Consider the following 13674-nt stretch of genomic DNA (forward strand, 5'->3'; position numbering starts at 1 on the left):
TATTATATTATAAAATATTATAATATATTGCACCTGGAAGTCGGGGACAGTTTTTTTTAAAAAAAATTATCTTTGTGTCTTTGACACTGTATAGAAAAGTGCTATTTACATAAAAAAATTCTTAATAGAAGTCTTCAGTTATAAAGTCTGCTGTACACACTTTAGATCAGGGATTGACAGACTATGAGCCATGTGCCAAATCCTGTCCTTCACCTGTTCTGTAAATAAAGTTTTATTGGAACACATTCAGACTCATTCATGTACATATTATCTATGATTTGTTTTGTGCTGCTATGGCAGAATTGAGTTGTTGCAGCCGTGTGGCATCCAAAGCCTAAAATATTTACTCTAGCTCTTTGCCAACCTGTTTTAGATTATAAGCACTTTGGCATTAATATGTTTTGTTTTCTTTCTATAGCACATAGTAAGATGTTCTGCCCACATTGTGCATAATTTATGGATTTATTCAAGGATTTATGCAAGTGTAGTTGCAAGAAAACAAAAAAAAAAACCTAGAAGTGAACTTGCTAGATTGAAGAGCATCTGTGTGTATTAAATTTTGTTAGTTTTGCCTTCCCAAAGGGATTATTCCAGTTCATATTTAAACTACTAATTTTGTGACAGGGCCTCTTTCTTTATACCTTCGCTAACTTAGTGCATTCACACGCTTTATCTTTATAATCTGATAGAGGAAAATGATATTGTGGATTTGATTTGCATTTCTGAAAATAAGATTCAGCTTATTTTCATATTTAAAGGCCACTTGTATTTCTTTTCTTGAGCTATCTTTTAATGTCCTTCCTGATACATTTCTCAAGTCTGTGATACTCTTATAAGACACATAGTTAACATGTGCCAAGTTAATTTGACTCTACTGAGGGAATCAACCTGATGACAGGGCTGATTCAGAGGAGGATGCATGAGACTGAAGTGTGTATCATCAGTGAAAGAAAGCAAATTCTTGCAGGGCAAAACAAATAAAACCACAACTCTAAGGGTTATTTTTTCTACTGGACAGAATTCATTTTATTTTAGCAGATACAAATTACTATTTTCAATATATCTTTTACAAATCATTTTCTATACAGAGTCTATTCCCTAATCAGTAGTAAATAGTCATTTAAAATTTTCCAGAGCATCAGGTGACTATTATGCAGGCTAATTGTGTTGACATTTGGGTTTGACTTTAAAAGGACATGCCGTAATCTTTTGACCTTATTTCCAAGTTTAGGATAATTTTCTTAGCATTTTCCCTAATTGAAATGATTTCAAGTGATATCATTTCTGTATGACTTAATGAACTTCTCAGAAGGTCACATAGCTCACTATTGTCTCTTCTTTTTTTTTTTTTGAGACGGAATCTCGCTCTGTCGCCCAGACTGGAGTGCAGTGGCCAGATCTCAGCTCACTGCAAGCTCTGCCTCCAGGGTTCATGCCATTCTCCTGCCTCAGCCTCCGGAGTAGCTGGGACTACAGGCGCCTGCCACTGCGCCCGGCTAGTTTTCTGTATTTTAGTAGAGATGGGGTTTCACTGTGTTAGCCAGGATGGTCTCAATCTCCTGACCTCGTGATCCGCCCGTCTCGGCCTCCCGAAGTGTTGGGATTACAGGCTTGAGCCACCGCGGCCGGCCTTGTCTCTTCTAAAACATATTCATCTTTCCTTTTTTCCTCTGTAGGAACTCATTATACAATGACAAATGGAGGCAGCATTAACAGTTCTACACATTTACTGGATCTTTTGGATGAACCAATTCCAGGTGTTGGTACATATGGTGATTTCCATACTATTGGTTGGGTGCAAGACAAATGTAAAGACAGAGAAAGGCATATATGAGGAAGTGTTTTAGTAATTTAAGAAAATATAGTGCATAATTAGATCATTTGGTAACATATTTCTGCCAATGATCTCAGGCTGCCAAAATATGTTTACATTTAGTATAAGTAAATCTCTACATTTCATACGTGATAAATATTTTTTCTTTTCTGTGTTAACTTTTAAAGTTTACTTATGCCCCATATATTTCCAGAAAGGATTTCAGGTAACTAAAAAAACAAGGAAATACAGTAGGAAGACAAAATAAGAAGGAAAGGGAAAACACAGCACAGGAGTTGGGGTAAAGAACAAGCCAAGGTCAAGATATGGAGGTCAGCATGATTTCTGGTTTTGAGCAGCCCAGAAGCTAAGGCAAAAAAAGGAAACTCATTGCATAACTCTTACCTATTGAAAAGAAGAAATCTACTGGGGCAGATCGTTTTGTGGGGTTTTACTGTTTTCTTTTATCCCCTTTTCCAGTATTTGATTCTGAGATATTTCTCTGGATCCTTTTGTTTGTGGTCGTGACATACTGCTAATGTAATCCAAAGTACTTTATTTATTTATATATTTATTTATTTATCTGAGATGGAGTCTCACTCTTTTGCCCAGGCTGGAGTGCAGTGGCGTGATCTTGGCTCACTGCAACCTCCGCCTGCTGGGTTCAAGTGATTCTCCTGCCTCAGCCTCCTGAGTAGCTGGGACTACAGACGTGTGCCAATATGCCTAGTTTTATACAAAATACATTTTTTATAAAACAGAAAATGTGTATTTTTTGAGACAAAGTCTCATTCTGTTGCCCAGACTGGAGTGCGGTGGTACAATCTTGGCTCACTGCAACCTCTGCCTCCCAGGTTCAAGCGATTCTTGTACTCAGTCTCCCAAGTAGCTGGAATTACAGGTGTGTGCCATCGTGCCAAGTTAATTTTGTATTTTAGTAGAGATGGGATTTCGCCATGTTGGCCAGGCTAGTCTCAAACTCCTGGCCTCAAGTGATTCGCTGACCTCAGCCTCTCAATGTAGAAAATATTTCAGAAAATAAAATCCCAAATCTCAAAAGGCCCTATATAATTTTGGTATTGGAAATTTACTTGTCAATGAAAATGACTATTTAGAGAAATTAGTTATAAGCTTCCATATTAATGTATACATGTGTGTGAAACCTGAACTTGAAATTACACTATATTGTGTATGAAAGGTACAGCTTCTGAGGTTCATCAGATGATATATACCTTTAGGGCATATCTAAAATACACTACATGAGATCAGTGCTTTAATCCAGTGATTTGATTTTTAACTTTTGGTGTCAGATCCCCTTGAAACTTTTAAATATTGAAGACCATCCCAGAACCTTGGTTACGTGGTTTTTAATCAATGATATTTGCCATATTAACACTAAAACTGAACTTTTAAAAAAACTATTCATTTAAAATACATGTAAAAATCAGTACATGTTAACATAAATAACAGTTTACAAAAATTATATATTCAAAAAATTCATGAAGATGACATTGCACTATATTATTTATAAATCTCATTATTTGTCGTGGTTAATAAAACACGCTGAATTCTCATATTACTTTTTGCATTCAATTATTATATGTTGTTTTTATGGAAGTTAGATAAAATATAACTTATACAACAGATAATATAGTTGAAAATGCTATTGAGATTTCAATAGGCTTTTAAGATATAGCAAATATTCTCTTGATATACACCAAAGTGAGCAGTTGTTAGTTTCTTAAAGATTAACTGTAAGGTTTGCTTTTATACTGCGTCAATGAACTTTCTTCTGTACATTAAAAATCCCATTGATTTTGGAACTGAACTTAATAATGATTTTGGCAGTGATCATTTTGAAAATATGATTCACTGATTTATGTGGATTTTTACATGTTGACACTTTTATTTGTATAAATACAATATTTTAAAAAATTACATTTTAATTTTACTTTTCTCTTCAAAGTCTAAGTATTGGGAACCTATCCTCATATGTAGATACAATTTCTTAAAATTCTAATTTTTACTGTAGAGCTCCAAATTTCTAATCATTGGAGAACAAATACATTTTTTTTTTTTTTTTTTACTAAAATGAGGATATTTGTTTCATTTTTGAGAAAATACCTGTCAAATTCCCAAGTTGAAAAGCATAATTTGATGTCACTGCTTTCAAGTAAAAATGTATTCATGTAAGCTCTAGTTCTTATTTTGCAACTCAATAAATTCACAAGTGCTTTTCTTTAGGACATAACCTCATACTTCCACATGCAGCAGACATGTGTAGTTATGCATAATTACTTATGCATAGTTCTTATTTCATCACACAAAATATTAAAAAGACTCAGTGATTGAAGAGTAGCAGTTTTTACTCCTTCATCAAAGATGCTCTTATTTGAAACTGGCATTTTATTTATTTATTTATTTGTTTGTTTATTTTACTGGGAAGCATGGCAGTCAAAATGTAATCACTGCCAGTACATTTGAGTGCCACTGCCTGATTTTGCTAAGGAGCCAGCAGTTTTGCCATTGGTTTTGCATTTTCAGTAAAATATTAACACAGAGAAAAGGCACATAATGTCTTGTATTATTTTGTAAACAGTATTTTCCAGCGATCCTCTGCCTCAACCTTCTAAAGTATTAGGATTACAGGCATGAGCCACCATGACCAGCCTGTTTTGGTTTCGTTTGGTCTCAGTTTTCTCTAAAATTTTATGAACATAGTGTCATGGATACTCTCCAGCTACCACACTTTAAAATACACTTAAATCCCAGCCTGAATACTCATAATGTCTCTGAATGTATACTTCTAAGTATGATTGTATTTACCTAATAATCATACAAGACAAGGATTTAGAGTGTGAAAAGGTCTCAGGGATCCTCCAAGGTGTCTGTGGACCGTACCTTGAAAATCACTATTTTAATCCAAAGTGCCTAGATCAGACACACTATAAATCCTGTGTCTTGTATGATCATTAGGTAAATAGAATTGGGATTTAAGTGTATTTTAAAGTACCTGGAGAATATCCATGACACTATGTTCATAAAATTTTAGAGAAAACTGCGACCAAAGGAAACCAAAACAGGCTGATCATAGTGGCTCATGCCTGTAATCCCAGTGCTTTGGAAGACTGAGGCAGAGGATCGCTGGATCCCAGGAGTTTGAGACAGCCTGGGCAAATATGGAGACTCTATCTCTACACAACAAAAGAAAAACTAGCTGGGTATAGAGTCTTGTGCCTGTAGTCCTAGCTACTCGGGAAGCTGAGGCAGGAGGATCCCTTGAGCCTGGGAGTTCAAGGTTACAGTGAGTTATGATTGCCTCACTGCCCTCCAACCTGGATAGAGCAAGACCCTGTCATCCTTCAAAACAAACAAAAACACTTTTTTCTCTGAGTATGTTAATGGTTGGTCTATAGTCTTTAAAAGCATTGCAAATAATATAGCAATATATGAAGTAGCCAATATGTGTCCTAGCTAATTTTATTAATTATCTAGACCAATCAAATATTTTTCGACATTTTGATCCATGCTTATATAAACAAAAATTTTTAAAGCTGGAAAATTCCACACATTTATATTCTTACTATTGTTCTTAAAACATTTTTTTTTTTTTTTTTTGGTTAGAGTCTTGCTCTGTCACCCAGGCTGAGGTGCAGTGGTGTGATGAAGTGCAGTGGTGTGATGTCGACTTACTGCAACCTCTGCCTTCCAGGCTCAAGCAATTCTCACGCTTCAGCCTCCCAAGTAGCTGGGATTACAGGTGTGCACCACCACACCTGGCTAATTTTTGTAGTTTCAGTAAAGATGGGTTTTCGCCATATTGGCCAGGGTAGTCTCAAACTCCTGGCCTCAAGTGATCCGCCTGTCTCGGCCTTGTAAAGTGCTGGGATTACAGGCGGGAGCTACTGTGCCTGACTTACATTAAATTTTAAAGTCTTTCTACGTCAGTACATATACCCAACCTAATTCTTCTTTTCCGTGACTTCTTTGCTATACTTGTAGCCTTCCTACCCCAGATTATTTTGAAGCAAGTTGACATTCTGTACTTTCTAATGTTACTATTTCAGTATTTTACAAAATGGTAGCAGTTTAATTGTTCCTTTTTTATTTATTAGCTTGCATATTTCTATAGTTTACCCCACATCAACCATTTGGATTCCCTGAAGTACAGATGGTACAGAAAAGGGAGAAATCTTGAAATACTAGGTTCCTTAGCATCCTCCAAGTTGACCAATGAGATTTTTTGCTTGTTTGGTTGTTGTTTCTGTGTCTTCATGGACTCATGGATTTAAGTATATTTGTGTTTTAATCATCACAGTTATTATCATTATTGATGTTCATGTTATTCCATTTCAGATTAGTGGGAGCTTGTTTAGTTTGCTATCTTTGTCCTTTGTCATGCCCTTAGATAATCCTAATCCTAATCCTAATTCATCGTAGACATTTCCTGCAGTAAACCTGGAATCAGCCATTTCTCCAAGGAGCTCTGATTCCATTGAAGGAAAATATAATACAGGTACAATCTGGGCACTAGGTGGTACTTGTTATTTCTGAGTTGGCGATTGTTTCTAACCTTCTAAGTTTATATGACTCTTCTAATTTAAATTCATAACTATAGGGCTAAACCTCTAGTTCTTAAATCTGCATTTCCTTTAAGTCTTGCCAAAAATCTGAACATCACATAGTCATTTCATTTACCTCACAATACACACATACGACATTGTCAGAATAACAGTACCAACACCATCACCAACATTATGCCCGCTGAAAAATTTTAGGTAATCTGCCTCCAGCTTCCCTGTTAGCTGGGACTGCAGGTGCACACCACCATGCCTGGCTAATAATATGTATATGTATATATATTTTTGAAGAGACTGGGTCTTGCTATGTTACCCAGGCTGGTCTGAAACTCCTGGCCTCAAACATTCCTCCTGCCTTTGCCTTCCAAAGTGCAGAAATTACAGGCGTGAGCCACTGTGTCTGGCCTATCCTTTATTTATTCCACCACAGTTTTACATGCAAATTACTTTGTCGTAAAGTCCCTTGGGATAGTTTCTTCTGTGTCATTATGTTACCAATTAGATGCACCTTTGATTCATTTAATTTACTTCAATTTTTAAGGTTTACTTTTTAGATTTAGTTTTTTTTTTTATAAATATATGAAACATTTCCATGGTTCCAAAGTTAAATATACAAAACAAGTATGTTCAAAGAAGTCTAGTTTCTATCTCTGTCCCATCCAACCTGTTGTCTTCTTCCCCTTAAAGTAATAATTTACATTTTTAATTTTATGGTTTATCTTCTGATTTTTAAAACTATAGGTGCATGTATATAATTCCTGACTTTTAGCATGCTTTTAGGCATCTTGCCTTTTTCCTGCATAACACCACATCTATCTGAATCTTTTTTAATTGCTGCAGAATTTTTCATTACATAGGTATACTGCAATTTATTTAAATGATGCTGTATTGAAGAACATTTAAATGATTTCCAGATTTTTGTTAGGAACAGTGATGACTGAATTCTCTGTATGTATATCTTTTTTACTTGGTACACTATCAAGCAGCTACATAAGTGACCTGATTGTGGTGCTGTGCAAGCAATTATATAAAGAAAACAGCAGTGATTCAGTCTGAAAACGACTTAATATTATCATGTTTTCTTACACATTACATTTATTTTTATTGAGTAAAAGCAACATGGAGTTTAGTGATTATTTTTGAAAGAAATAACCTATTTCTAATTCTAAAAAATGGTTAATATCTGTGTTTGGTTGCTTATAGGGTAGAAGGAGTAAAATTGCCTCATTCAACTTGGAACTGACTGTGTCATTTTAATGGAGCATTGTGACTTCAAATAGACCTGATGCTTGAGATAGACTGGGTCATTGAATTCCAGCTCCAGCCCTCCTTCAGAACAGTTGAGCACTGAAGTCCTGGGCTGAGAATATGGCTTTTTAAAGCAACAATCCTAGTAGAAGAGAAGAGGTATGAACTAGTTAGGGATAGGTTTAGAAGTACATTCTTTGTAAGAGAGGTGAGACTTACCTTCTTGTGTTTTAGTATAGTGCGATCTGGATCAAATCTATTACTCTTTTGTTAATCTTCTCACTTCCTACACTATATCCAGTAGAGGACACTTTTGCCTCACACAGTAAAAAAGAACCTCTAGACTCTACCAATGGGATCGGCGCTCTCCAAACCTGCATGTTAAAAGGCCTATAAGTTTTGAAGGGGTCCCTTTGTCCGCATGATTATTCTGTAACACATTATATTTATGGGTATGGTATTATTATACACAGATCCTATCTTTTAAAGAACAATTATAATCCACTTAACTGCTAGGATAAGAGAATGACAGACAATTCAAACCATAGTGTCTTACAGAAGACATATATAAAATACAGGTATGTGCACCAACTGAAGTTCAAATTTGATTCAATTTAAAACAATCTTGGTCAGATTTTATGTAGTTTGTGGACCCTTTTAATAAAAAATAAAATGCAGATCTTGAGTAAAGACTTGTCATCTGGTTTACAGGTATGGTAACTGCCTATGATGTAGTGATTTTGCCCCAAACTTACCTTTTCCATGATTTAGTTCAGAAATTACTGTTCTATGTATTGTAAATGAGAAAAATTGTTAGATTCTAGAATTGTGGCTTCTATTCACAGTTTGAAAAATGAAACAGAAACGTTTCTAATTTCAAATCAGCAGCAAAAAGAAAGAATCATCATGGGAAATGACAAAACGTTTGTATGATGCGTGGTCAGGTTACAAATGGCTAGTAGTAACGCTAATAGGATTGGCGCCAGGTAAAGAACATTTTTCAAGCAATCATTTTTTAGTTAAAAGAAGTATAAATCATTCTTCCTTCCTTTCCTCAATTTTTTTTCCACATACTGTTGTATTTTAAAAAGCATTTGTTTATCTTCTTCAAAAAATCTTCTTAAATATAAGACTAGGAGGCAGGAGGCTTCCAAGTCTAGTCTTGGCTCTGTCACTTTAAGTGTTTATCCAGCTTGGTTGATCTTTCTGGGCTCAGTTTCTATATCTGTAAAATAAGTGGTTTGGATCAGGTGACCAATAAAGTATCTTTTGATGTTAACACCATAATAAATAGCCAATATTTATTGAGTGCCTCCTATGTGTTGTGCACTGTTCTGAAAAGTTTACATGTATTTAAACTTCATGGCATCCTATGATACCAGTGCTGTCATTATCGCCATTTTACAGATGAGGGGACTGAAGCAGAAGAAAAGTAACTTAGTCTTACTAAGGTCATCAACTTAGTAAGTGGCCAAGCCAGGGTCTGAATTAAAGCCATCTAGTTCAAGACCCTGAACCCTTTATCACCCTGCTGTACAGCATGGCCACAAAGTCCCAATGTGTGAGATTTTAAGAAATAGCTGTTGAGGACCTGAAAACAAATATTAAGCCCAGTTGTAATCAAGTTTCAGCTTCCATGATGGAAGATTATGTTCAGAAGACCACAAAATTAAATTTTTTATAGAGAATAGAGGTAAGTACTGATAATCCTAATTAGCATGCATAATAATTTTATGGCCTCTGTATATGTAACCTACTGATCTTTTTATATGAGAAGGACCCAGATTTGACCATAAATTTGTGTATTTTTAATATTCTCACAGTAAAATAATCTTGATATATGGTTTTCTGTAATTTAAGAAAAAACTATAAATAGGAATACTATGAATTTCAATAATTGTTTCTAATGAACATTAAATTTAAATGCAAGTGATAACATTTATAAGTCTGTTAATTAAGTTATGGATTGAAAATTAGATTTGTGAACCTTCTGCCAAGTAGCTGTCTTTTGAAGATATTTCAGTATCTTTTAAACACTGTTTTTTGGGTCACAATTAATTTGAATGATGTAACTTTTAAAATTCCAAACAAAATAGCAATTTTATTGTAAAAAATAACTTTTTACAGTTTTAAAATATATGTTTATAACTAAAATTTGAAAATCTTAAATTTATATGTACTTCTTAAATGACCCTTTTTTTAGGAGTCTCCTGCTTTCCACTCACTTTTAACTAGATTGTTTTGACTCCCAAAAGTTGACTTATTTTTTGACCATCTCCAACATGTTTTTACAGGGGCCTTGGCCGGATTAATAGACATTGCTGCTGATTGGATGACTGACCTAAAGGAGTGCATTTGCCTTAGTGCATTGTGGTACAACCACAAAAAGTGCTGTTGGGGATCTAATGAAACAACACTTGAAGAGAGGGATAAATGTCTATGGTGGAAAACATGGGCAGAATTAATCATAAGTCAAGCGGAGGTAAGTCTTGCGTTGTCTCAAGATGAATTAATAATTGATACAACAACGTATTTCCAATTTAGTTAATTATAGAATTAATCACATATTAGATTATTGCATCCACATTAAATGGATCCATCCTCAACACATTGCCACAAGAAAGAATTAAGTGCCATATTGTTTCAAGAAGCTTTTGTATTAACTACGCAGTCATATAACAAATCCACTGGATTGTGGTGCAAATATATTTGAGCTGTAGTAGAAAAGAAGTGATAGTTATTGCAGTAGGATCTGTGTAAAGTTACTAAGAAGTCAAATTGTTAAAACTAATATATTACCAAGATTGGGAAGTTTAAATTATGAAAGTATGATTATCAAATAACTTAGTAAAATCAACCTTCTAAGTAGAGATACATTGAAGAAAATCAGAGATTTTTATTTGTGGCATTACAGCATTTAAATGATTAATTTACTATGATCTACAAAGAATATTCTAGAACTTAGGATGTTACATGTGTATTTTTTACATGATGACATACGGATATATTTTTAAAATTTTATTTTAGCTGAATTTTAGATCTAAAAGGTGTATATTTGCGGTAAGATGAGTAGTATGCTGTTTCTCACCTGGCTTAATTGAATTGAGTAACTTAATGATCTTCTGGAAAGTTGCAGCAGAATGAAATCTGAGTGCTGATGCAATTTGTTTCCACCACTGTTTCCAAAAAGTGATTTGTAGGCAGAGGCTGAAGTATAGCTGAGATGTCTTGGTAACAATAGTTTAGGGATTAAAGTTTAGGGATTAAAATGAATGTGAAACTCATTTTGAAAATAAAACAGTGCTAGATATTCTAAACATTTATTAGACATTTATAATTGGTACTATGAATTTGTAATGATGATCACCATCTCCAAAAGTAATAATAACATCAATTTTTCTTATTACAGTAAAATCCGTTGTGTATAAATTCTAACTACAGCAAAATTTAAAGCTAGGATATTTACCATTCAATTTATAATATATCAGAAACATCTTATAATGTGATACCATTAATTTTTCTTTTTTTTTTTGGTTAGCTATTATTTTCCTCTCAAAACTTTATGGAGATCATTTTTCTGCTGCTTTAGTGGCTGCATTTGTTTTGAGGTCCATCAATCCATTTGATACAGCCATCTGGTCCTTTTTTATGTGGAGTATCACACACCATGGTACCTTTTTGAGCTGTTTCCTTTTATTCTCCTAGGGGTATTTGGAGGGCTTTGGGGAGCCTTTTTCATTAGGGCAAATATTGCCTGGTGTCATCGACGCAAGTCCACCAAATTTGGAAAGTATCGCCTTCTGGAAATCATTACTGTTGCAGCCATTATTGCTGTCATTGCCTTTCCTAATCCATACACTAGAGTAAACACCAGTGAACTGATCAAAGAGTTTTTTACAGATTGTTGTCCCCTGGAATCCTCTTCTCTTTGTGACTACCGAAATGACATGAATGCCAGTAAAATTGTTGATGACATTCCTGATGGTCCAGCAGGCGTTGGAGTATATTCAGCTCAATGAAGTTATGCCTGGCTCTCCTATTTAAAATCATAATGACAGTATTCACTTTTCGTATCAAGGTAGGTGCTAATGTGAGGTGATATTTGGGCAATGTTGGCACGTTCAAAACATGTGGAATGACAGAGATTGTTGTTCCATAAATGACTGAAAAAAGTACTTCTGAGTTTAATTTTGAGTAATGAAAAAGATAATTCCTTAGCATATATTGTTGAGCATGTTATTTGTTGCTATTTAACAAATTACTCCAAAAACTTAGCAGCTTAAGGTAACTACTTATTTTGTTCTTGATATTGGGTCGGCCATTTAGGAAGGGCTCAGCCGGGCATTTTTTGCCTGTGGTCTTTCACATAGTTGTTATTAGACATGGCAAGGGCTAATCATCTCAAAGTTCCTTTTTTTCATTTCCTTTTTAAAAGTGTTTTTGTGGGTATACAGTATTAATATGTAGTTCTGTGGTAAATGAAATATTTTGATACAGGCATGCAGTGCTTAATAATCTCAGGGTAAATGGAGTATCCATCACCTCAAGCATTTATCCTTTGTGTTACAAATAGTCCAATTATGCTCTTAATTATTTTTAAGTATACAATCAAATTATTATTGAGTATAGTTCAAAGACTTCTACATTCATGACTAGCACCTAGGCTGAAAAGATTCAGATACCTGGGCTCGTGGGATCAATCACGCACACTCTCTCTCTTATGCTCGCTCGCTCGTGCTCTCTCTCTCTCTTTCTTTTTCCTCTCTCTCTGTGGTCTTTCTAGGGTGGTGGCCTCAGGGTAGATGTATTTCTTACATCATAGCTCAGGGTTCCAAAAGCAAGTGTCCCAAGAGGGCTGTTTTTATTGTAGCCAAAGAAGTCTTGCAGCATGACTTGTTTAATTCTATTCATTCAGGCAGTTACAGAGGCCCACCCTGTTCAGAGGAGGGACATACACTTAGTGGGACAAGTGTCAGAGAATTTATGATCATGTTTTAAAACCACTTTTATTAGTTTCCCATTGCTATTGTAATAAATTACCACAACTTAGTGGCTTAAAAGCCACACAAATTTATTATCTTACAGTTCTTGAGATCAGAAGTCTGAAACGGATCTCACTGTGCTGAAATTAAGGTGTTCATAGGGCATTCTGGAGGCTGTAGAAGAGAGTCTGTTGTTTTGCCCTTTCTGACTTTAGAAGCTGCCAGCATTCCTTGGCGCCTGGCCCTCTATTTGCATCTTCAAAGCCAGCAATGGCTGGTCAAGGCTTTCTCTTGTTTCATCACTCTGACACAACCTCTGCTAAATCTCTCTTCCACATTTGAAAAACCTTTGTAATTACTTTAGGCCCACCCAGATATATCAGAAAATAATCTATTTTTTAAGGCAGCAACTTTCTTTCTGCAACCTTAATTTCTCCTTGCCATGTAAAGTATTGTAATCACAGGTTCTGGGAACTAAGCTATGGACATCTTTGAGGAGCCATTATTCTGCCTCATACCAGTATAGGATGTTAGCTTGAAAGGACACTGCAGACTCAGTTAAATTACTAGGTCTATAAATACATGCCTTTTTCCTTCAAGGAATTAAGGCAGCTGGGCCTTATGCCCTGGGACATTGCTTCTTTTGGATTTATAAAATAACAAAATTTGTTGATTAATGATCTATCAGTAAACATAATTTCTTATATGACTATCAGTGATATAACTGGGGAAGCACATATCAGCTTATTCTTGTTCTTTAAATTACTACCCCTGTACTTCATGTAATAGTATGTGCTTTTACAGGTATAAATTAATATGGAAAACGGCTTTGTTTCCACAAAATTGGAGTGGTATTAGTTTTTGAAATAAGGTCTCTCTTCTCTTGTCCTCAGTCTGTAGTCCACTGAGTATCAAGAGTTAAATAATAGAAAAGCCTGGGCCGGTTGTATGTCTGTAATCCCAGCACTGTGGGAGGCCAAGGTGGGTGGATCACAAGGTCAGGAGATCAAAACCATCCTGGCTAATGGGGCGAAACCCCATCTCTACTAAA

General features: G+C 35.1%; 1 pseudogene; it reads left to right on the plus strand.

The window, feature by feature from the left end:
• LOC108526424 (H(+)/Cl(-) exchange transporter 3-like) overlaps window positions 1-11631 on the plus strand; it is a 16773-nt pseudogene extending 5142 nt beyond the window's left edge.
• The last annotated feature ends 2043 nt before the right edge of the window (window positions 11632-13674 follow it).

Source organism: Rhinopithecus bieti, unplaced genomic scaffold, assembly GCF_001698545.2.
Source record: "Rhinopithecus bieti isolate Rb0 unplaced genomic scaffold, ASM169854v2 scaffold_3067, whole genome shotgun sequence".
NCBI classification, from domain to species: Eukaryota; Metazoa; Chordata; class Mammalia; order Primates; family Cercopithecidae; genus Rhinopithecus; species Rhinopithecus bieti.